The sequence below is a fragment of the Lagenorhynchus albirostris genome, chromosome 18 (assembly GCF_949774975.1).
Source record: "Lagenorhynchus albirostris chromosome 18, mLagAlb1.1, whole genome shotgun sequence".
Classification (NCBI taxonomy): Eukaryota; Metazoa; Chordata; class Mammalia; order Artiodactyla; family Delphinidae; genus Lagenorhynchus; species Lagenorhynchus albirostris.
This window is the reverse complement of record NC_083112.1, coordinates 63,360,021-63,387,026: the sequence shown is the minus strand read 5'-3', so window position 1 is coordinate 63,387,026 and position 27,006 is coordinate 63,360,021. Positions and strand designations below refer to the sequence as shown.

The window sequence follows — 27,006 nt, the reverse complement described above, 5'->3', positions numbered from 1 at the left end:
ACATGGAGGAAAACCAAGATTACCCTGTGGGAATGCTGGAATGATTAATGCAATTTTGCTGATGACATGCTAAGCTATGTGTAAGAAACTGATACTAGACACTATTTATTCTACTTAAAAACTACCATTAATCAGTCTATATCCTTCATTGTGTACTACTAGTAGCAAAATGTAGTTTTTGATTCCTAGAGCAGGGCAGAGCTAAGATATACAAATTTGACATATTTTCTGGTCTCCAAAGTAAGACTGCCAGAGAAAGGCAGGCAGTGTTACTGTTGAAGCGTCTGGATTTGGAGTCTCAGGAAGAGATAATTGCAGTGACCTAAATATCTGTGATCTTTAGAACTGACTTAACTTTTATTCTCTACTCTACCTGTCCAATCAGCAGTGAAATGGATTGCGCATCTTGCCTCCATTTTCTTTTTAATACCATGTAATCTTGTCTTGAGAGTCAAGAAAGTCTGAATTAAATAGTAGACTATATGATGGTAGATTGAACACCTAACGAGCGAAAGATAATAAAATTCCTGTTTATTGGGCTTCCCTGGTGGCGCAGTGGTTGGGAGTCCACCTGCCGATGCAGGGGACACAGGTTCGTGCCCCGGTCCGGGAGGATCCCACATGCTGTGGAGCGGCTGGGCCCGTGAGCCATGGCCACTGAGCCTGCGCGTCCGGAGCCTGTGCTCCGCAACGGGAGAGGCCACAGCAGTGGGAGGCCCGCGTACCGCACACACACACACACACACACACAAAAGCCTATTTATTGACTTAACAAAAAAATAGTCTTATTTTCACTTGTGTCTCCTGAAATTATATTTTACTCTTCTTGCTTATCCCCACCAAAGAGACACAGTTCATTTCTCCCACCCGTCTCTTTAATGACTTACTGAAAGCAACACTCCTTTTCGTGATGTTGACACTTCTGCCTCTATTCTGACTGAGCCTTATTGACACAGTGGTCATGTTCCAACAGCATAAGTCACTCTCGTGGCAGATTTACAACGTTCCAACTTTTTAAAGTTCTTCAACTTATAATTATTCTATGTGCTCAATTTTTATACAAACAGTTCAACGTCTAAGTTTCTGCTTAAATACACCTTTGACACACTACTTGCTTGGCAGGTCCCAATTCTACTTTATTGACGGGAGTTGTTGCCATCACACACTGCTTTCCTGGCTGTGACTCGTTATTGACCGTGGTTGCCAGCACTGGAAAAGGAGCGTGTGGCTTAGTGACCTGTGGCTTCAGACTATTTTTGTTCACAGCTAGATGTGAATTACTCACTTTTCTTTGGCCAATTTTTGTCTCTTTCAAGCTGACCGTGTTACTGTTGATTTCTTTAACTGTCTGAATCAGAAACACGCAGGATCCTACCAAAGGCCCATTGAAAATGATTTTTCATTAGTGGTCTGCAAAGCCATTTCAGAAAAATTAAAGCACTTTATAATTGCCCTTTTCCCTTTCTCAGGCTTCAGCTGGATATTTTCAGTCTCAATTGAGATAACTCAAACCCTACAAAGTGCCTCTGAGATCCATGTGCCCCATTCAGATCTCCCATTAACTAAAAAAATTACAAAAACCTTTGCTAAACTTTTAAGATTTTCTATGTCTTTACTTATTTTAAGACTGTGAGAACTTATTCCTCTTCTGAATATACATGTAAACACGGAACTCATAAGAACGCTTATAGAATTCAGTGTTCTTCAACATTTTATGCCATAATTCTCCTTGCTTTAAATCACTATCCCAAGTGTGCCTCTATAATATATTGATAATTCATTTGTAATAAGAAAATGTTCTGGCAAAAGAGAAAGTAGATTAATTTCGAGGATAAATTAAGATAAATCTAGGTCAATATTGAGATAATCTAATTCATAATTTCTCAATACATTTATCTGTTATATTCTTTTCCCCAGCTGCATGATCAGTAAGTATAGAGAAAATAAAATGCTCTATTGCTTAACATGCTTTGACTCTTCTTCATTGTGTTAAGACAATTCTGGAGAAGGAAGCTGACCAAGTTTCATGGGAGGGTATTGACCAAGATGGCCTTAATATTCCCCTCAGCTTGACTAAGCTTTAGTTGGGTTTCTTCCAGACTATTAATTTCCTGACCTCCCTTTTCTTATAGCATTTATTTTAGGACACTTGCAATTATAAATTCTTTGCCCCTTTGAAATGTAAATCTTCTTCTAGCCTCTTGCCAGTTTTATAGGCCAGGAGTATCTTTCTGAAGGACCTGGGGGTCATTCCTTTGAAAAGTAATCATCAAGAAAGGTAGGGGCCCTATCTCCCAGTCTCATGGGAAGGTAAGAGCCTAACTTCATTAAGTACCAATTGCCAAACACAAAATGGCCTAATCACATTGACCCCCCCTACCCCCCCCCCCAGCCTCCTCCAGTACTTTCCCAATAGCTCACCCCAGTGCTTAAAACCTCTCTTGTTAAAACCTCTTTTGTTTCTGAGGACTTGAGTTCAATTTCTCTCCCTTAGTGCAATAGTCTTAAATAAAATCTTCCATCCTGTTCAACTGCATCTGGTGCAATTTCTCTTTGACAATTCATTTACTTTAACTTGCTCAAATACAGTGTTGAATAAAATCATCTGTTTTTTCATTCACATACATATAACATGTTACTTTTGAATCTACCAATCTACTTTGGTCCTGTTTAGGTTTTTCTGGAGTTCTTTTCATTGTGCTCTGAAATGCACAACAATTTAGAGAGTGGTATGGTATTTAGCTTGATCTGATTAAATATAGTCATAATTCGTACTCATTATATTATACTCACTATATTATAACTTATAACTTACTCATTATAACTACAATCCTACATATAAGATGAACAGAGGCCTACATTTATATAGGAGTTTAGAGTACACATGACTTGATAAGATTGATTTTGAACAATTCTCCTTCAATTTATAAAAATAATCTAAAGGCATCATGGAAGCTATTTGTAATCATAAAAATGCAAAAAAAAAGACAATATTGTAAAGAAAAATCAAATATCTTGTTTCAATTATAGACAGTGATATGCAAGGTACAGAATTAATGATGATAATAAAAATAATTCCAGGTAAATGGGATGTGTGGCGTGCGCCATGCTAAATACTTACACTCATTCCTCATTTAATAATCTCTGAGGAAACAACTTTTCCAATGAGGAAACTGAGGCTTACAGAGTTTAGGTAACTTGCCTGAGGTGTTCAATAAACGTTTGCTGGATTGAACTGTAATGACTTAGGTTGTCCTCCGGGTACTAAATCAATTACTCTGCCTATTTCTTCTTTCTAAGCTGGGTAATATGCCTGTTTTAAAGAGGTCAGAGATCCTTCCCCCATGTTCCTTCTGAGAAATGGTAGCACTTACCTGAGGGAGACAAGCCCTCAGTATGGAGTAGGACCTGGCATCCTATGAGAAGGGCCGTGTGGGTCCCCTGGCAGCATCTCATAAGCCTATCTCCCCTCCTCAGCTCCGTAAACCAGCTCTTTGGTGTCTGGATATACACGGTGAACAGCTGCAGGGTCCCACCCCAGAAGACACTCTTTGGGACTCAGCCAAGTGATGCTTTGAAAAAATGTTTGGCAAATTGCTTTGAAATTCATTTTGCAGCAAAGTGCTATGTAAATGCAAAATGATTATCTTTATTATGATAACTGAATTCATGTACCCTTTTAAGTTTTTACCAGGCCTATTTTGTAGACATTTTATGATGACACCCCATCATCAGCACCTCTTCTTACTCTTGTCATTCGTAAACTCTCAGCCCCAACTGTCCAACTCTGAATAAAATTTATATCCATGGAAAGACATCTCGTTGCTATATACAGAAGGTATAGGAGATGTTCAAATAGAAATAAACATTTATTAAATTCCTGCTGTGAGTGCTAAGCATTGCAATGGCTTAATGCAGAACGATGACAGTGACACTGGCCTCAAGGAGCTTATGGTTTATGCTAAGACACATACACAAGTCCCTTCAATGTAATATTGAAGGATAAATAGAACAACACACACATCAGTGTGTGAACAGGTTAGAAAAGTGTTTTATTTTCAGTGATTTACTTGGCAAGCATAATTGAACACCAATTATTTGCCAGGTACTAGGAATACAGTAGTGAGTAAAATGAGTAAAATCCCTGATTTCACGGAACTTATTGTCTATACGTCTAGTTTGGGGCATTATAGAAGAGCTTGTAGGAGCTGCAAAGATAGGGTGTATAACAGGGTATTGAAGAAGAGGGGACCCAATGGAGGAAAAAGCACAGAGACAGGGAAATACTGAATGCTCATACAATGATCATTATAGAAGCTTCCAATTTGCAGACTCCCAAATTTCTGGGAACCAAGTATAAATTAGAATTTTGGACAGATTTGCCAAACGAGGAAAAATCAAGTTGATGGCTATTTTATGAGAAAATTGAGTTTTACTGCCTTGTCATTTAATATATATCAACAATCTACAAATGTTTTGGTTCTACTATTCTCCTAAACTTCAGGAGAAAATGCTCTACTCAGCTATGCAGGAAAATCTCTAACACAATCCATTTATCAGGGGAATAACGGTTTACTCAAAATATCTTGTAAGTTAAACAGTTTGAATTTGAACTCAGGATAGCTAGAGTTACACCACGATAACAACCGACCCCAAAATTTCATTGACTTACAACAAAAAGGTTTATTTCTTGTTTTCCATCTGATCCACACTGTCTCAGTCTGGGACCAGCGCTGATGCCACAACTTCTATCTGGAATATTTCAGCTATGTTAGAGGGGAGTGGAGAAGGCATGGTGAACCATGAGCTTGTCCTTAAAGCTTTCGCTAGAGGGACTGGGCTCAGTTTTGCTGAAGTAGTGGTATGCTGGAGTTGCCTTGTATCAGCTTGCAAGAGGCAATGTTAAGTTTTTGGGAATTTGGTGAGGGAGATGTTAAAAATTAAATTATATAAACTTAAAATTAGGTAGATTACATCAAAATCAAAGAAGAAATGCTCAAAACTCATCACCTCTTAATTGTTTAATTAATCTGTTAATAGTAAAACACCTCTTGATCTGTTTTACTATCATCTATGCTGTTGAGTTTATCCACATCTATTGTATCTATGTGGTGAAATATGCAACAGCATGGTATGACATATCCCTCCACATTCCATATTTGGTGCTGATTTGCACCACAGAAATCAGCAGACTCTATAAAGGAGGGCTTCGGTTGTTGCTCAACATTTCTGGCCACACTAGTCACTTACAGAAATTGACTAGAGCAAGTCATGTGCCCATATCTGAAATCAACACAGCCAGAATATATTAAAGTCTAACACAGAGCTTGAGATGGAAAGAGGAGGTAAAAGGAAGGGAAGGACTCCTGCCCTATGTCTAATTCTCCTGATTTTCCCTTACGTTTCTCTTCACTTGCTGATAAAGCTGTAGTGCCTCTGCTGTCTCTTTTCAGCATCACTCGCGTATCAGTAACATTAATTGAACACTTTCCCGATATAAAGCAAATGCAGAGCACTTACAACTCATTTTATTTATCATCTTACTTCACTGTTTTATTGGCTACTCTTTCCTTTTCTGAAGAAATAAAGCCAAGATATTGCTCCTTTCTTCCTTTCTCAAAATTCTGGAAATCCTGGTAGATTTCTGAATTGAAACACACACACACACACATACATTCATCCGGAATCATGTCTTTCTAGGTTTGTATGATAACAGCTAAGAAAAGAGGTGAAGGCCTTCCTTCTTTTGGTTTAGAGAATAGAGCTTTTACCACAGCCTTAGTGCCCTGGGCACCAAGAGTTGAGAAGCCCCCAAATTTCCCCCACAATGTCACTGTTTTGTCTTGGGACTGATGTCTACAGTAGCTACTTAGCCAATGGGGTAAGATGCTCAGAAGAAAGCCCACTTTATTCTAAAGTATATACAAAGACAGGAATTTAATTGCTTTTAACAGATGAAGTAGCAAGTATACACTTGCCTTTTCTTGCACATGAAGGGCATAAATCTGGCCTAATAACATGCCCCTTATGGAATTTTAGAGCCCACGTGAACTATTTGTTCAATCATTCATTCATTCAGTCAGTCCTTCATCAAGAAAATCCAATGCTAAAAGCTGTTACTGAAAAACAACATTTTTAAAAGAGAGGAAAAATTGGAGAGGTTTGGATTTAGACGGTGCGGGGTGGGGGGAGTGGGGAGGGGACCTGGAGCATCCCTTATCAGCCTACTTAGTCCTGACCCCCACTAGGAGCTTTGGCTCTCTGTTGATCACAGTTCGAATACCACACCTGCAAGACAACCCCTTGATTTTTCCAATGAGGAAACTGAAGTTCGCCAAAAGATAGATGACTTTCTTAAATAGTAGCCAAGCCCAGGATCAGAAATAGGCTTGCTTTCTTCTAAATCAAGGTTGCTACAACTCCATTTCTAGACATGTGACTATTTTGGTAAAAAATGACTAGCTTGCACAACCCTACTAAATAAATATCACAGAAAAACAAATGAAATCCCAAGAGTAAAGATATATTTTGAAATCCACACAGAATCTCTTATTTTAAATTGTTTCCTTGGACCAGTTGGCATGAACGCCACAGAATTCTGAAACATTATTTTGTTTAAAACATTGGCCTCTTACTGTGAGCTGGAGTGGTGCTTATCTAATCAGGAGACCATTTGCTTTTTTTAACTATTCTCAATAAAAAGGCAAGCGGAAACAAGAAAGCATTAACCAGTGAGAAAAATATTCTCTCTGGTCCATGCACCTAAGGATTCTAAACCTCCCTCTTGGAATGTCACTGTGATTCCCTGGAAGGCAAGATCGCTACACCAATGGAAAAGTTTTATTGAAACCAAGTCTGATAATCTCAAGCACAGTGTGTGGCAGAAAAGAAAGATCTTTTCTGCAGAATAAATACTCAAACTCAAAAATGAAGTAGCTGAAATGATCAGAAACTGTTCCCAATGAAGTCTGCATTCACAGCTCAACCTTCATCTGTCTTCTGTATTTACTTTGTGCACCTTGAGATTATAATTCACAATCACCATTATACCATTCCAAGCATTCTCAGGGAAACTGCAGTTTTAAGAGTAAACTCATTCAGTTGTGGACTACATCTTCAAAGTGGTTGCGGAAAGATGTCAGATTTCACGTAAGAATGATTCCAGGAAATAAGCACAGAGAAATCACAATTGATTGGATTCTAATGTGTTGATTAAAATGATCAGCGTGGAACATATAAAAATAAAATAACTCCTTCATTTTCTTCTGAAAAAAAAGCTAAGTTTTCTTAGGATATCTCAACATGATGAAACTCATTCATAGCCGTTTGCTTTTTCATGCATCTTTTCGGGGAATGATCGCAATATAGACATGTACTAGTTTCTCTACCTCATAGTCCCAGCAGCTACTGTTGAGATAATTTTTATGAGGGTCATGGAACATACTCAAAATACTTCCATGAAGTTGGAGGAAAATACTTTTCATTTTAAATTCCAGTTATTCTTATTCCATCACTACAAAACTACAATTGAAAAATATATTTGTATGATTACTTTTCAAATAATAACCATTAGTGTCATCACTGAACACTAAGTTCCAAGACCATGCTTGTTTGCTCCCTAGAACAACTAAAAACAAATTTTGACGAAGACCAGGCTAATTCTACTTAATGTATGAAAGGGATCAGAGGATCTGAGGCAACAGAACTTAAGAAATGCCAACAATTGATACTAGCTGGAGCACAGGGTGCAATGCAGAAGGGGTCATGTAAGAGACAAAACAGGAAATGCCAGCAAGAGCCATATATAGAAGGGCTTTGTGTGCCACTGTAATACTTTAAAAAATGAGAAGTCAACATTTATATCAAATTCATGTTCCAAGAAACTGGAATCAGGCCAGAAGAAGTATATAATAAGTGTTTCTATTGAAAGCCCCATTGCAAAATGACACCTATAGTATAGAACCACTAAAATTTAAGCTTTACTTGAGCACAGGTTCTGTCTGTCTTCTATCTCATTCAGTTCTCAGCATATAATGTAGAACTTGACCCACAGTATATATATGATAAATGTTTGTTAAATGAGTGAATAAATGAATGAGTGGGTTCATTTAAAAATAGTACAAGGTACTGACCAAAGCTATAAACTTAAAGCACAGATTGGAAAAACAAAACACAACTACACAAATGAGAAGCGCTCGCATCTTTAAATGTAAAGATCAGCAACAGACACCGTTAGCGCCAGCCTTCCAGAACTAATGTCTTCAGGCACTGCTGTAACACCTTCACTGACTGACTGTGCTGCTCGGCTGTGCTTTGGAGAGCTGTTAATGAGGGGCACATACTGATTTCCACCTTCCCAGAGTTGAATAATGAAGTAAAGTAGAGTCAAATTTTCTTTTTTAGAATTAGCAATGATTCTTAACCTGTTTTGGGGAAAAGTAATGGAAACTAAATTATCAGGACTAAAACAAAAATGTGCGCTATAAGAACAAATAGTCAATTCACAATGCCCTAATTTCAAAAGGTTAATAATATTTTGAAATATGAAATTAACTAGTGAAGATAAAAATAACTTATGAGGCAATATTATAGTTTTTTAAGGTAAAATATTCCTGTACATGCAATTAAATTCCCAGAGCAAGAGGTTATCACATTGGCATGAACTTCACCAAGAATATGACAGTTACCTGGGATAGATTAGGGTCATGCACCTATTTAAGTGGAAATTTAAAATTTTTGAACAGAAAAACTGAAGTGTGAGTTTGAAATTATTCTTTGATAAAACTTGTATTTTATCTTTTTTAATTTGAAAAAAAAAATCTCCTCTAGGAGTATTTTTGAAATAAAGGCCTTCTTAATTTTTTGATACCTTGTAAATAAAAGTATTTTGTTTTCACTGTACCAGGTCACTGTAGTCTTTTAAATAAAATGAAGAAACAAACATAAACATTTTATGTCTGGGAAACAACATAAGGTGGTTTATCTACTTTGGATTTACTCCATATTTAAAATAATATTCCCAAGTACAGTGTGCTCTTTAAAAATGATGGCAATTTTGGGCAAAAAATAGTTTTTTTTTAAACTATAAATAAGCAACTAATAGCTACATTGTATTTTTTAAATAAAAACAATATGAATTCTTAAAAAAATGTCTCCAACTGAATTCTCATAGCACTAATTCACACAAAGCACAATGATAGTGTTTTCAGTGCAAACTAAATCTGAAACAGAAATTTCAGTGGATGAGACACATTTATTTTTATACTTGGCTAAGAAGAAAACAAATTATTTTGAAAGTAGTAAAAATTTTCATGAATTGAAATTTCTTATTACTTTAAAAAATGAATTTGCAAGAGAGAATCAGATCCAAATACATTGATTTACATAAGCAAATGTAGCTTACACAGATATGTATTATTTGTCTTCTATGACATGACGCAGGTAAGAAGTTTCATTATTCGCTCTCAGACTCAGCATTTGAAAACTGTGGATAAGGAAGGAATTTAGTATAAACCCATCTGCAGGCTCCAAAATCTTACTGAAATTGCTCCAAAACCAGGGTTCACTTCACTAAGTTGTTTCTATCAAAAAGAAATCAGATATGATAAGCTCCATGAGAATTTTGTAAAAAGATCAACCAGACCTCTTTATATTCACCAAGGGGTTCTGCGAACTAACAGGTTTGGAGAGAAACTATCTGTCTTCCTTGCACAGAAAAAAAGTTTAGCACATATGCTTTTCTTCTGTGTCTATAATGATTCTACCACTTCCCTAAATTTCTTCTTCACTGTCCTTTTAAGTTCATAAGTGATGACAGAACTGCCAACATCAAAGCTAAGGACAGTCTATTCTGAGAACCATTTATTAGTATACCTAAAAGTCTAATGAAGTAATGACTTCATTGTGCCAAGATCCCATGATAAGAATTGATATTCAGACCACTGATCTTGAATTAATTTGCCCTGTCTTCACTAAATCTTGTCACAGTTACACCTTCCTGATACCTTGAATTAACCTTGAGTACACCACAGGTTAAAAATAAAAGCAAGAATAATATTCTCCGTTAGGCTATCAAATAAGCAAACAATCTCCTCTCCCTAATTGCTTTGACGAAGATAGCACCAAAGGTAACAACACATTATATAAAATTTAAAAAATATATAAAATGCAAATCAAATTATCACATTGTATACTTTAAATATGTATGATTTTGCCAATTATACCTCAGTAAAGCTGGAGAAAAAAAAAAATAAAAGCACTGCCTTGGGCTTCCCTGGTGGCGCAGTGGTTGAGAGTCCACCTGCCGATGCAGGGGACGCGGGTTCGTGCCCTGGTCTGGGAAGATTCCCACATGCCGCGGAGCGGCTGGGCCCGTAAGCCATGGCCGCTGAGCCTGCGCGTCCGGAGCCTGTGCTCCACAACGGGAGAGGCCGCAACAGTGAGAGGTCCGCGTACCGCCAAAAAAAAAAAAAAGCACTGCCTTTACAGAAAAAGTAAATAATTAAATTGATCAATTTAGAAAAGCTACACTTTCAAGTGAAGGGACAAAACACCCTTCTATTTCCTTGAAAAGGCATGTTCTTTCACACCTTATATGGTTGCATTATAGATTCTAGTTTCAATAATTAACATTAACCTTAAACAAATACATGCTACATCAGAACTAAACTTACAAAATGAGGTTTGTTGATCTAACACAGGATCTATAAAACCCAAAAATTTAAAAATACACATATATGTATACGCACATACATATAAACTATAAATATATATACATATACTATAGAATGTAAGTTACATGAAGTACACATGTATATCTGTCTGGAATGTATGTATAAATATACATAGATATGTGTCTACATATACTATATAAGTAGATTGTTTACCTGTATGTTTGTCTGTATACTATATGTATATACACAGTTTTATGGGAATATACAAAACTAGCTCTAGGTCGTACGTACAGAGAGAATATTTTTTAAATCTTCAGATTTATGAAATTAAAATACATGTCAATTCTAAAGTTTAATATTGATAGAGTGATGTTACATCACTATACACACCAAGGCACCCATCATCCCTAAGTGATGTGTAATGGTGATTTAGCCAAGCAATCTCATGTGACAGAACTCAAGAGCACACTTCAGCCATGGCCCTTTCTTTCACCTACCACTTCCTGTATGTTGAAAAATGCTCTCATAGGTACAGTTTTGTACCTTCACAATTACATTATATCCTTGGAAGCATTCCTTAAAACCTAACTACCACTGTAGAATTGCATAAATGTATTTCATGGATTGTCCTATAAATCAAGTGTGCGTAGAAATTAAAATGTGCTTGGCATTCAAAATGAGGGAAAATGTTTTTATACACAACTGGAAAAACCTTTAAAACATTATAAAATAATTTCTATTGAACGTCTAGTTCTCAAATGGAAGATATATGGTGTGGAAGAAAATACCCTGGCATGGTATTTTATTAATGGTTAAAGATACATGGGATAAACAACAAAGATTTGCTGTATAGTACATGGAACTATATTCAATATTTTGTAATAACGTATAATGGAAAAGAATCTGAAGATGTACACCTGAAACTAACACAATATTGTAAATCAACCATTGCTTAATTAAAAAAAAAGATACAGGGGATAAAGTGTCATGAACTGATATGAGATAAAAATCTGTATTCTCAGAGTTACTTTTTCTAGAGAGAACAGAAGAAAATATTTGATAATATGTATGTATTTCTTCTTCCTAAGTAATATTTCCTAAAGTAACTGGGAGGATAAGATAAAAAAACATGTTATAATAATAATTTCATTATGTAGCTCCTTTTTGGTTTATAAAATGCAATATTTGATGTGGGACTTTTCACTGTACTACACTGAGTTTTTAGGAACACTTAGCTGGGATGTTCATATTAATGTCCTCAACTTTCTGCCTTGTTTTATCCATTCTGATTTTACTAAGGAAGAAAGAAAATCAATGGAGCAATGAGCTTTTAAACATCAGTAACATATTAAGATTTGTCATATATTTATGGTTTCTACAGTAACAAGATGTTGGTAATAAAGGCCACGTCTCCACTTAAGAAAGATATGTAAGTACTGCCTACTCTGACGTTACACAAAATTTCAAATCCTATGTTTTCCTCCCAACTCTACATTTAGCCTTATGAACTATTATCCTAGATGTGTCCCTAAGGGCTTGGCTTAATTCATACAGTTGTGGGCCTTGCAAGTCACAATGTTCCATCAAAAAGTAACACTCTTCTTCCTTTGCTCCTGTGGAAATATCAAATATCACTGTTTATGAAGATAAGTGCTGAGAAGAAAGTAAATTCTAAAAAGAGGCAGACATTACCATTCTTTCCGTATCACTAGGTTAGACTTATTTTTTTGATCCTGAATAACATAATTCAAGTTTGTTCTTCATTAATAAAATGGCTCTAGAATTCAGTGGGCAGTAGGACGATTATTATATTTTATCTGTGACAGTGTCAAGTACATTTTCTGTGATGTTTGAAGATGAACATTTACACTTCCATGAAATAAAAGTTCATTTTGTGTGTGTGCGCACGTGCGTGTCTTTCAAAGCTGTGGTTTACCTTTGCTTATACCTTTTTCCCCACATTATTTGCTTATAAATAGTAAACAAAGAAAACATTTAAAGTTCAGTTGTGTGGAAAACTGACCCTTTGTATTTTACATTCTTCAAATTCCATTTCATTTAGGAACGGCACCAAACATATGCAAAATGTTGACTAAACTGTAATCTTTATTCTAATTCAATCACCTCCTCATAAAATATAGCCTAAAGAAAGATCAATCATTCAGTCTAATGGGCACCACTTTGTCAGTCTGTCTAAAGCCGTTTAAAATCCAGTCAAGTGTTCTTACTGATTTTCAAAGCCTGACCACAGGAGGACGGCAAATGCAGTGCATGCATATCTCCACGCTCCCTCTCCCAAGACCACAGGTGACGTGGGTGATGGTTCTCTGGCTCTGTGTCCAGACTTAATCTCAGAATCCTTCTCAACACTGTGCTCTAGAAAACCATTTCCAAATGAACGGAGTTGGCTGGATGGAGAGCTGAATCTCTTTTGTTATTCTTGCTCTAGAGGCTAGTTCTTCCTGAGGTTCTACGACTGAGATTCCACTAGTTACCACCAGGTGGGCAGTGGTAGCTATCAGCGGACAGGCATACATCAGAGTTCCCTTCCAGACCACCACAATAAAGTGAAGGTCACAATAAAGTGAGTCACAATTTCTCTGGTTTCCCAATGCATATAGAAGTTATGTTTACACTAACTGTAGTCTACTAAGTGTGCATTAACATCATGTCTAAAAAAACAATGTACATACCTTAGTTTAAGAATACTGTTTTCTATAAAACACTAAGCATCATCTGAGCCTTCAGCAAGTCACAATTATTCTGCTGGTGGAGGGTCTTGCTTCTATGTTCATGGCCGCTGACTGATCAGGGTGGTGCGTGCTGAAGCTTGGAGTGGCTGCAGCAATGTCTTAAAATTAGACAACAATGAAATTTGCCCCATTGATTGACTCTTCCTTTCATAAATGATTTCTCTGTAGCACGCAATGCAGTTTGATAGCATTTTACCTACAACAGAACTTTCAAAATTGGAGGCAATCCTTCAATCCTCTCAAACCCTGCTGCTGCTTTATCAACTAAGTTTATGTAATACTCTAAATCCTTTCTTGTCATCTCAACAATAGTTACAGCATCTCCACCAGGAGTAGATTCCATCTCAAGAAACCACTTACTTTGTTCATTCATAAGAAGTCTGATCATGAGATGGCAGCAATTCAGTCACATCTTCAGGCACCACTTCTAATTCTAGTTCTCTTGCTATTTCTACCACATCTGCAGTTACTTCCTCCACTGAAGTCTCAAACCCCTCAAAGTAATCCATGAGAGTTGGAATCAACTTCTTCTAAACTCCTGATAATGTTGCTATTTTGGCCTCTCTCCATGAATCAAGAATGTTCTTAATGGCATCTAGAACAGTGAATCATTTTAAGAATATTTTCAATTGACTTTGCCCAGATCCATTAGAGGAATCACTATCTGTGGCAGCTATAGCCTCACGAAATGTATTTCTTAAACAATAAGACTTGAAATTCAAAAATGGCTCCTTAATCCAAGGGCTGCAGAATGGATGTTATGTTAGCACGCATGAAAACATCAGTCTCCTTGTACATCTCCATCAGAGCTCTTGGGTGGCCAGGTGCATATTGTCAGTGGGCAGTAAGATTTTGAAAGGAATCTTTTCTCTTGAGCAGTAGGTCTCAACAGTGGGCTTAAAGTATTCAGTAAACCATGTTGGGAACAGATGTGCTATCATCCAGGCTTTGTTGTTCCATTTACAGAGCACAGGCAGAGTAGATTTAGCATAATTCTTAACAGCCCTAGGATTTTTTAAAAAATAAGTGAGCAATGGATTCAACTTAAAGTCACTAGCTTCCCTAGCCCCTAAAAAGAGAGTCAGCCTGTCCTTTGAAGCTTTGAAGCCAAGCATTGACTTCTCCTCTCTAGCTATGAAGTCCTATTTGGCATCTTCTTCTAATACATTATTGCAATGTTTCATCTACATTGAAAATCTCTTGTTTACTGTAGCCACCATTAGTTATCATTAGTTATCTTAGCTACATCTCCTGGATAACTTGCTGCAGCTTCTATATCAGCACTTGCTGCCTTACCTTGCACTTTTATGTTATGGAGATGACTTCTCTCCTTAAATGTCATGAACCAACCTCTGCTAGCTTCAAACTTTTCTTCTGTAGCTTCCTCACTTTTCTCAGCTTTCACAGACTTAAAGAGAGTTAGAGGCTTCCTCTGGATTAGGCTTTGGCTTAAGGGAATTTTGTGGCTGGTTAGATCTTCTCTCCAGACCACTCAAACTTCCTCCATATCAGCAAGAAGGCTGTTTTCCTTTCTTATCATCCTTGTATTCACTGGAGTAGCACTTTTAATTTCTTTCAAGAACTTTTCCTTTGCATCCACAACTTGGCTAACTGACGCAAGAGGTCTAGCTTAGGCCTTTCATATGCCTTCCTCTCTAAGCTTAATCATTTCTAGCTTTTGATTTAAAGTGAGAGATGGGTGACTCTACCTTTCACTTGAACACTTAGAGACCATTGTAGGGTGTTTAACTGACCTAATTCCAATATTGTTGCATCTCAGGGAATAGGGAGGCCCAAGAGAAGGAGACAGATGGGAGAACGGCTGATTGGTGGAGCAGTCAGAACATACAAATTTATCATTATGGGCGTGGTTTGTGGCACCCTGAACAATTACATTAGTAACATCAAAGAGCACTGATCACAAATCGCCACAACAAATATAATAATAATGAAAAAGTTTGAAGTATGGCAAAAATTACCAAAATGTGACACAGAGACATGAAGTGAGCAAATGATGTTGGAAAAATGGCGCCAGGAGATTTGCTCAGCTCAGAGTTGCCACCAACTTTCATTTTTTTAAAAAATGCAATATCTGCAAAGCACAACATAGTGAAGCACAGTAAAACAAGGTGTGCCTGTATTTTGTTTCTTTTATTAAGCTACTGAACAATAGCCATGTATCATACTCAGTATAGGTCTTGGCCATGCATTTTTCAATAAAACATGATCTCTGCACTTGAGAAATTTAAAATCTAGTTGCAAAACCAATGTGTAAAACAGGCAATGACAACCAATGAAGTGTGAATAGGGACTACATGGGAAAGCAATTGTCAGGGATTTGGGGTTGGTGAGAATACAGCACATGAATTTTCTCACCTTATTCAGCAAGGTGAGAAATCACAGCATATTCAAGGAATGACAAATGTTCATAATTGGGTTACTGTTTTCTCTTTCTATGAACAGGACCTCACTTTCCTATTCTGTAAAATGGGGAAAATAATGGTATCTACCTCACAGTGTTGCTATAATGATTAACTAAAATAATACACGCCATACTTCATTTAAAAAAAGAAAAAAAACGAATAGGAAGTTTGCCTGAGTTGTTTTCTAGGAACTGGGAGTCATCTATGGCTAGTCTGAGCTTAGCTGGTTAAGAATGGATAGGACAAAAAAAAAATGCATACTATTATGATAAAAAAGGCAAAGGATAACAAGTGCTGGAGAGGGTGTGGAGAAAAGGGAATACTTCTGCACTGTTGGTGGGAATGTAAAATGATACAGCCACTATGGAGAACAGTACGGAGGTTCCCCCCAAAATAAAAATAGAATTACCAAATGATCCAGCAATTCTACTTTGGGCAATATATCAGAAGGAAATGAAATCACTATTTCAAAGAGATATCTGCAACCCCCAGGTTCACTGCAGCATTATTCACAATAGCCTAGTGATAATGAAAATAACCTGAGTGTCTAATCAGTGGATGAAAGGATAAAGTTGTGGTATATACATATACACAATGGAATATTATTCAGCCATAAAAAGGAAGTCCTGTCATTTGTGACAACATGGACAAAACTTGAGAGCATTATTCTAAGTGAAATAAGTCAGACAGAGAAAGACCAATACTGTATGATCTCACTTATATGTGGAATCTAAAAAATCTGAACTCATAGAAACAAAGAGTAGATTGATGGTTGCCAGGGACTAGGGGGTGGGGGAAATGGTCAGATGTTGGTCAAAAGGTGCAGACTTCCAGTTAAAAGATGAGTAAACTCGTCCTGGGGATCTAATGTACAACATAGCAACTATAGTTAACAATACTATATGGACTATATTGTATACTTGAAAGTTGCTAAGAGAATAAACCTTAAATGTTCTCACCACACACACAAAAATGGTAATTATGTGAGGTGACCGATATGATAACCCACCTTACTGGTACTCATTTCACCATATACGTTTGTACCAAATCATCACGTTATACACCTTAACATATACAATGGTATATGTCAGCTATATCTTAATAAATCTGAAAGATAATAGTACATGCCATTATCTATCTATGATATTTAATTATACATATACTGTATGCTTTCTATGCACCAGCCATGGTTCTGACATCATATATGTCATTTAATGTTACGCGTTAAGTATATTAACTGGTTTAGTACTTTTATATAGTAGAAGGCCTATCACAAAAGGATACCTGCTAAATGTCATCTGTCATTTCTAAGGCTGGCATGTGGCAGACGAAGGGGCTGGGAATAACAATAGATGAGGTGATGGAGGCAGAATCCAGGTCATGTGGGTAGCATAGGGTGAAAATGGGGTGGGGGGCTTCACAGACCCCGACCATAGGGTGAGAACTTCCAAATGCCAGTCTTTGGACTGCATCAGAATCACCTATAACAATTCTCAAGCCCCACACACAGATGTTTCTGATTCAGTGTTTCTGGCAGAAACTCAGGGATCTGTATTTCTGAAAAACACCCCTGCGCCCCAGTCAGATGTTGAAATCAGTGAGAGACACAGTGAAATGGAGTAGATAGGGACCCTGAGAAGAGAGTCAGGGAGGGATCTGAGATTCAGGAAGACCCCTCTGCCGTGTGGGAGAGGCTTGGGAAGGGAGAAGGAGAGGCAGGGAGAGGGCTGGACCCTTTGTGGATGAGACTGGTACACCCACTTTGAGGTCATTTTATTCATTATTAAACATTCTACCTTTGAGATCTGATCAGGTCTTTGCAGATTTTGTAAAGAACCTCTCTTTAGATGCAAAATAATAATAATAATAATAACAGAGAATAAATGTAGTACCATTTGACTCCTTTATCTTGACAAGGCTTTCCAAGAGATGTCAGGAAGAGTAAAGAAGGACTACAGAATGTTTAAGCTCCAAAGCATTTCGGTTGTGCAGAAACAGCTTTGAACGAGACACTTTTGCTCCATTGCTTTTTGCCCCTACACGTAGGAAAGTGACACTAGTTTCATCTGAATGATCAAAACAGGAATTTGAATACCGGGAAAGCTCTTTAGAAAGAGTATTTTCATAGAACTAGTCAGATTTAAAGTCACTTTTACATTTTCTAGACTCATCTTTTCACAGAATCTTTACTGGATATTTGAAGCATCATTTACCTAAGAGTTAGCATTATATAATAACTGCAGATAAAAGTTTTTGTCAAAACAATAGTAACTGGTTCTTATTAGGCACATGATAAAGAGGTTCATTATAAAATGTAAGAGTACCTGGAAAATGGGAGCTGCTCAATAAAGGTTGTCTGAATGAGGGAGTGAATGTATGTATGTATGTTTGATTAAAATGGTAATTTATGCCTCATCCAACAGTGTGCTGGGTCAACAGTTATTTATGATAACATAAAATTAGAAATATTCTAATGTCCAATAAAAACTTGTTCACAGGGATAAGTCCTTACCATGCACTGCTTTTGATCCTTAGCATACACTCATGAGGTAGGTCCCAGTATTAGTCCCACTTCACAAGTGAGGAAACTGAAGGTCAAATTTGATCTAAAGTTTTTTTAAAGTAAAGATGTCATCAGGATTGGAACATAGGTTGGTCTGCTACCGTGTATGCACACTAAACTCCATGACCAACAGCTCTTTCAATATGGGACTAGTTAAATTTTGCAACAGACACATGATAAAAATACTATGCAACCATTTAAGTCATGCTTTACAAGACAGCTTAGTACTATGTTTCAAGCATTTTCTCATGTTGATTGAAAAAAAGATGATTTGCAGAAGAGTAGGTGATTTGCAGCACAGTGTGTAAAAAAATTAACCCAGTTTAAAAATATACACAATTATAAATATATGTAAAATACTAACATAACACACAACAAAATATTAAGAGTAGTTAGCATTTTTTCCCTGGGAGACAGAACAGTGAATAATAAGTTTTTTATTCTTTACACTCTTCTATATATGTCTCTACAAGTAACAGGTTCTAACAGTATAATAAAAAGAAAAATATTTAAAGTATAACTGTTGTTTAAAGAAGGAGAGAGTAGTTTATAACATACAGTCATCACTTTCCTGCTGTCTGCCATATTCTGAAATATATTTGAATTCCTGTTATTCCAAAGTTACCCAAGTTTTATTTTTCTCCATTTTTTTCATTTCTTATCTTCTATTTACTTTACCCTAAGAGTTATAGTGACCCTACTTCTTTCGTCTTTGTTCCAAATAAATTTTCCAACAAAATTATAACACAAGACAACTTTTGTTACATCCTTCATTGGCCTTGAAAATATATTTGGTGATGAACTATCTGTAAGATCACAGAATTTAATGTTTATGAGAGTGTTTCAAATTTAGATGCCACTAAGGGATAAATAAAATAATGAATACATTAACGGATAAGTAACTTCACTAGTCAAGGAGGTATTTATATGCAAGTAGCCCTGATGAAACTGAACCTCTCAAGAAAACAAAGCAAAGTTTTGTTTTGGAAACTCTAGGTGTAACTATATAAAAGACAAAAAAAAAAAATTGAGGTTAAAATGAAGCCACTCAACATTAATTTTTTTTTTTTCTTTAAAGTGAAACTGGGTTGGGCAGCAGATCAATTCACACCTTTAGCCTACAAGGAGCTGCTGTCTATTTGGTAACATTAATAATAAAAAGATGACTAATAACACTAAAAAACTCCATTGACTTGCATTAAAAAAAGAGAAAAAAATGACACTCTTTGAGCTTTTTTTCTTCTAGATGGAAAGGAGATGTGATGGTTGAGCTTAACCAGTCCCTTGGGCCCTTAAGTAGCCACGTGTGGAGATGGCAGAGCAACGAGATAGACCTTGGGCTGTTCTTATTGATTACAGAACTACCTTGTCAGCTCTGTACTGTTAACAGCTGGGCTTTATTTACATAAGAGAAATACATTTTATTTGGATTCAGCAGTTACTTTGATTTTCCTGTTATTTGAAGACAGGAAATGTTATTCAATTGAAGAAGCCATTTTGGGGCTTATATTTAATTATTCAAATAAAGTTAGAGATAATTATCAAGATATTGCCCCTTGCCTCATTTAAAAAAAATACTTATACATGCAGATAATGATTTAAAGAAAGAATATTTTTAGTTTTTGTTTTAATTTGTAGGGCTAATTCTTAGGTATGCCTTTTAGTTTGCCCATGTAGATGTAATTTAGCAAGAGCTTTTCCCCTCTTTGTTACCACATTTACCTAGTTTCAGTGAAATTATATTTGAGGGTTCTTTAATAAAAATTAATTCTACATGTTTTATTTCTCTGCTCAGAATCTTCATTTCTCTACACAAGTATCTCATTTTTGACACAAATATCTTTATGTGTCATCTAAGGAAAGTGCTATAATAAATTTGACTCTTTATTGCAAAAGGAAATTTTCACGAAATTTATTTAATGATCACATTATGCAAAATGAATAAATTTTTGGCTTTTTGAGATCCTATTTACTCTGCTATCTTTGTTTCAGTTTTGGAGCATTCATTCTGTGGTATTGTTTTATTGCAGGGATAAAAACTGAGTGACAATAAAAGAAAAACAGCTTTTTTATTACTTATGTAAAGCCTACTTCATGCATCAAATAATGCCCCGGATAATGTCAAAACATGTACAGAAAGAAAAATGGCGCCCACCTCCTCAATAATTATGTAGCTTCATAGCCCTGTGATGATGTACGTTTGGGATTATTCCGGGAGCTACTGAATCAAAACAAGACAGCTGAGATCAATCACAATCCTGGGAACCAGAGGAGGCCAGCACAATTCTGAGCTGCAGGAGGCCCCAGTGTTTGAAACAATAGACAATGTCTTGCGATAATTCTTTAGTATAAAAAAAGAAGAGCAATTGTCCCTCAAATTCCAGCTAAATGATTTTGCTCCTTTCAACTTTTTTTCTGTTATGGAAAAACAGGTGTGTGATTTCAGGAAAAATTTCATTTGCTCTTCATTCCCCAAACTAGTGTTCTAGTTCACATGAGGCAAAGAACCAGTTACTGTCTGGATTTCTAATCAGTCCAGAACTCTTGAGAACAATTTTCCTTGTTTGTGATGTAAGTAAATCTTGTGACAAATATAAATACACACACACACACACACACACACACACATATACCGAGGAACAGTATTCACAGACACTCAGAAATGGTCACTATTGGAGGTTTTTATTTGCGGTACGCGGGCCTCTCACTGTTGTGGCCTCTCCCGTTGCGGAGCACAGGCTCCGGACGCGCAGGCTCAGTGGCCATGGCTCACGGGCCCAGCCGCTCCACGGCATGTGGGATCTTCCCGGACCAGGGCATGAACCCGTGCCCCCTGCATCGGCAGGCGGACTCTCAACCACTGCGCCACCAGGGAAGCCCACTATTGGAGGTTTGAATAATTCTCTCTGTCTCCTGTCTCTCTCTGTCTCTGTCTCTTTTAGGACTCATCTTAACAGTTGTACATGCTTTTATAACGTTAAAGGGCTGTAAATGCCTTTGCTACTAACTAAAGGAGGAATTTAATAAGACAGTATTTTGTTCTAGGTGTGTGATTTGCCCACATATCTGAAAGCTGGTATTATTCAGTTGCTAATTCATTCAACACTTAGCCTCAATTATACATTCAATACAATGTGGCCATCAGGAGATAAACATCTACATTTGCTGCACCCAGTATTGCCCAAAGTAGAGTTCTGGTTTTTGCACTGGCAAATTGGCATTTACTATGAACATGTATGTTCCCAGTGTTCAGGTTTTGCACAAATTTTTCTTTTGTGTGAAAGATCTTCCTAGTATTCTCTTAATTTCCTGACCATCAACTAATATAGAAATATTGGCTATTAAATATAAATTTATTTTCTCATGAATTCGGTCAAAGGTAGTCAGACAAAGGCACATCTTCTTCAATGACACAAATAGCTGGAATATCAACCCAAATTAGGATGTACACCTCCCAGATCCACACCATAGAAGGGGAGCCCCTAGAACTGACACAGATCTCTTTATTCTCAGAAGGAACTGGATTTCCCAAATGTAAGAATAAAAAATTCTAAATAGCCCATCCAAAAATCTTTTGAGTAGATCTATGAGAACGAGAGCTGCAGGCAGGCCATAGGAACAGCAGGGCTGTCTTTGTATAAACTCATGTCAACACCATATGGCAGAGGAGGTGTTGCTGAAGCACAAACCAGTTTTACAGAGTTTGATCAACAGTATATTTTACAATCCAACAGCTGGGAAAATCTGCTCCATCTTATAGAAGCCATTTTTATTTTGGATTTCCTGCCACTAGACGACACACCTAATCCTTACTAAGTTGGTGACTGCGGAAGGAAAGTAGTTATGAGAGAAATGAAAGCTTTTAGCACAAAAGGGACAGTTTGATTTTTGACCTAGAGGAAAAAGAACTACCTAAGTAACGATCTATAAGTGAATTAAATAATTTAGTGTTAACACCTTTACAACTAACCTTTTCAGTTAAAATTTTCAAGCTATAGCAACTAAAATTCTTCCCTGACCTCTCCCTAAGTCTCTCCCAAACAGCAGATGGGCAAGTTTTCCCCCACCTCTCTCTGCTTCCAGACTCTTGTCCAAACATCTGGTACTAAATCACTTTGTATTAGGGATGCTTGTTTCTGTGTTTGTCTTCTCCTTTAGAATCTAATCGCTTTGAACACAGGGATTGCATTTTTGAATCCCATTGGCTGACAATATTTATTTACTTGTGCACAAAAATGTATATTTCATTGTTTCATGGGAAAGTCTTGCTCTGGTTAAACTGTAGTAGATCATGGGCCCCTATTCGCAATGGATGAAAGTTAGAAATGATTAGCAATGATTTGCTTCCATTCACGATCATAGAAAATTTCTAGTTTAGCTGTATTCACCCAAAGTACGTCATTCCACAGAACTCTTTGGGGGCGGGGGAGTTCTGCAAATTTGAAAGGGATTCTGCCGTACTATTACGATTGCAGGAGGAAACAGAAGAAAAGGAAGACGTCATTTATCAGATGTTTCTTGAATGATCAGTAAGAAACTGGGCCACATGAATGGATAAAATAAAGAGAAATAAAGTATTGTTGAAGACAGCAATTGGAATTTCAGTGGCTTCCACACCGTTACAATATCTCTAATGGAAACAGCTACCAAAAGAGATGACTGACAACTAATTTATTAACAAACACAGGAGGCTGTGAAATAATTTGGAGGAAAATGGAAGAATGCATTATTTTTACATGAGCTTAAGTACATATTTTATGTGAGTGCCACAGAGATTGAGGAAAGAGAAAGGCTTAGGTTGGTGAATGAGCATCTGAAAGCAAAGTTAAACTGGGCTAGAGTAATAAGCAACCAGATCTTTCTCACGTTTCAGCACCAGAAAATTATGCAAATAGTCACAGCATTTTCCCTAATAAATTCCATTTCCTCTGCCACTGACATGATTTGAATACAAAATGGAAAATTTAAATTTCCCAAGTTTTTTATTTTAAACAAATTTTTATTTATCACAAATTAATAAAGCCCGCTTCTCCTACTCCCCCTACAAGGACAAATTTTGGATGATTAATTCTCCCACTAAATAACAGAGTAAAAATATTCATTGATTCTAAAAGATGGGGTATTTTTTATTTGCATAAGAAAACAGTCATGTACTTGGGCTATGTTGTTATATTCTTTCTGAGAAACTTTTCCAGGGGTCTTATCAGATAAGAGAGAGCAATTAACACATGCTCAGGAATAGCTACCTGCCCTGTGATAGAGCAGACGTTTTGCTCTGAAATCAGGGATCAAAGATAATGAGTCCATCGTGGGCTGCCCGTGCCCTGGTCATTGACAGTGCAGGGAGAGGAGTTGCTGAAAGCCTTTCCCCGTGTTTGGAGGGTTCACTCCTGTCCCTTGCAAACTCTGGAGCTTTCGGACATGTCTTTCTTCCCACTGATTTGTGTTGCTTCCTGGTCCCTGGCACTGTGTGCTCACTGAGTGCCCCTTTTCCCGAACAGGACCCTGCCTTAGCAGTTCACGGGCTGGCAGTGGAGGGCTCCCCTCCGGAAGTTTTCTCTGATTCCCCATCGCACCCCTTCCTCATCCCACATCCTCAGCCCCGCCCCTCAGCACTGAAAAAAAAAAAAAAGATGAGTCCAAAATTAGGCAGGAGATGAAGACTTTTCAAGATATTTCCAAAGGATCTGAAAGTTCATATATCTCCTTTTTTTAACAACATGACAATTAAACATTATTCTGAATTCAAGCCAAAGCACAAAATATTTGAGGTAATAAATTAATAGCTATTTAAAAGGTTTTAGTTAGTTTACACTCTGTTGTTGGTCAAATTCCCTAGAAGCACAGCCTGAGACGGGGATGCTTGTAGGAGTGGTATATTGGGGGTACATGCTCAAGAGGAATCTGTAAGGAAGTGAGAGGCAGGATAAGGAAAGGGATGGAGCTAGCACAGGTATGCTTCCAGCTGGAGGCTGCTTTCAGCCTGATGCTACAAAGAGCTCTGGAGAGTGAGCTGCCCCACAGGGTAAATCCTGCCTTGAGGCAAAGGGACAGCCTTTTTGTCTATTTCCCTACCCAAACACACAGAGACTTTGTGAGACAGGAAACTCCCTATCAGTCAGTCCATCAGTGGTGGCAGATTGCCCCCATCTCCTGGAGAGAGAGGAAGGGAAACAAGTGCAACTTCTCAAGCCAGACGGCTCCTGTGACCGGCACAGTTTTGGGAGAAAGGTGTGGCTGTGGAAGCCTCTACAGGGGATCCGAGTGTGGCACCAACACTATCCATTACACACTCGCTCGAACAGCTGCTCTATTTCCAATATAAAGAATACCGCTTAGCTGGATTCTTCCTGGGCTTCTTATACGAGGTCATAAACCACTGCATCCCATTACCATCTTTCCACTGACTAAGAACAAATCAAGGGTGGGGGGGAATCAAAAGTCAAACCATCCTTTTATGGGTCAGGAAAACATAGAAATTATTCAATAGTTTATTCAAAATCTAAAACTTTAATAGAAGGGCTGGTTCCACTGATCTGTTTTTTCATATGCACCAATCCCTGTGGATACCTCATTAGCTTTGGTTTTTAAAATTCCCTTTGGTGACAACCCATTAAAGAGGGGAGGAGAACCTCAGCTGGTACAGGCACACACTGTCTGCAAGGTGTGTTTTATGGATGTGTTGTAGTCATGTTCTTAGGCTTCCATTTGCTGTGCTAGGGAATCAGATGTCTCTTGGCCCCAGTCCATTTGGAATAGTGGAAAAACAGCCTGCCTGAGAGCCAGGAAGGGAGTTCTTCAAGCTCTGATAAAAGTGTTGAGGTATGTCACATCCTTCCTAGAACTTGGTTTTTCCATTTGTTAGTTGTCCAGGGTTGGAGTCTATAATTTCGAAGGGTGCTTCCGTTTTTAAGACCTATTTTTCTGAGAGTCAGTATAATTTAGCCAGCTTATGGTGAACAGACTAGAATGCTGGCCTCTGATTCCTGGGCTTCTACACCTGGCCTTCTCAAACTATTTGTAGCTGTTCTGTGAGAGGATAGCTTTTTAGAAATTCCTAATCTTTCATGGGCCAGTATAATATATGGTCCTCCTGCACCTGCCTGTGCTCACACCAGATGGCACTCACTGTGCAGGCTTGAAAAAACCTGGAGAGGTCTATGCCCTATTCAGTGAGATGAGTCCCCTGACTCCACATTTGGATGTTACATCAATGTCAAGTGGTTATAGAAGTTTCTAAATGCTTACTCTCAATTTCTGTACTTAATCTGTCATGGACTAGTAAATAGTTCATTGACTGGTCTCAGTTGCAGAACACTCTTTGGGTACCACTGCTCTACCGTTATTAATTCACTGCTTCAGGAACAAGACCGTTAGGTAAGATGAAAATGACCCTATTCCTTTACTCCCCTACCCTCAGAACTTGGAGAGTGATCTATCAAACTAAAAGTGTAGTCATGCTGTCCAATATGGTAGCCACTAGCCACATGCGGCCATTTAATTTAAATTTATGTCAATTAAAATAGAAAGTCAGTTCTTCAGTGACTAGCCACACTGCAAGTGATTAATAGCCACACGGCTAGTAGCTACTATACTGGAGAGTACAGATACAGAGTATTTCCATAACTCTAGAAAGGTCTCTCAGCTAACGCTGCCCTAGGACCACCATACATTTTTCTGTTGTTTCAATCCAAGTATGTTTTGGGCACTTCCTACTAACATCATTGTGTCTTTATCAACATATCAGAGCTATCTTAAGGCTCACAAAAAAGATCTGTCCCAGTTCTCAGTATCATCATGTCATTATCAACTATAAGTGTTTTTAGGGCACTATACTGACCATTAGCATTCAAAATAAAGAAAAGAATTATCAGTGCATGTACTCAAAGTACTTATAGAATGGTTAGGGAGTCAGCAGTATTTAGAAAATAAAAATACAAAGTGATTTTAGCTATGCTTTCAATAAATGATGTAGATAAGAAGTTTCTCCTTCTTTGGCTAGATTATGAACTATTTGAGGTTATAAGAAAAAGACCAGTTGAGTATAGGGAGTTTACCTTGTAGACTAGAATAACCAAAAAAGCCCACGCTAAAGGGTGAGACCTAAGTTGACCTTGAAGAAAGAATAGAGAATGACTAAGTATTAAAGAAGTGGAATATATATGTGAGTATATAAATATATATATCCACACACAAATATGTATATATGTTCATATATATTCCTATTTCAGTTATACTTGTAGACCATGTTTTAAAATTCTGTCTTAAGAACTGTTAAAAATGAAAAATAAATTCATTTAATATGTCCTCTTCTTATTCAAAGTGGGTACGTTCTGACGTTCTTTGCGATATACAAAACTTTGGCTATTTATTTTTTTAGTGGCGTTAAACAACACAAATTTATTATCTAACAGTTTTGGAGATCAGAAGTCCAACATGAGTCTTACGGGGTTAAGATCAAGGTGTCAGTCAGCAGGGTTGCACTCCTTTCTGAAGGGTTTAGTGAGGAATCTGTTTCACTACCTTTTCCAGCTTTTAGAGGCAGCCTGCAGTCCTTGGTTCTTGGCCTCTTCCTGCATCTCCAATGAAATCTT

General features: G+C 37.3%; 1 protein-coding gene and 1 non-coding gene across 2 annotated transcripts in view; one reads left to right on the top strand and one right to left on the bottom strand.

Annotated features, from left to right (window-relative positions):
• GPC6 (glypican 6) overlaps positions 1-27,006 on the bottom strand; it is a 1,081,720-nt gene that overhangs the window by 366,149 nt on the left and 688,565 nt on the right. The window lies entirely within an intron of this gene.
• On the top strand, positions 23,700-23,834 carry LOC132509063 (small nucleolar RNA SNORA71). The gene has a single exon (XR_009536883.1). It is a non-coding gene; the product is annotated as a small nucleolar RNA SNORA71 (small nucleolar RNA).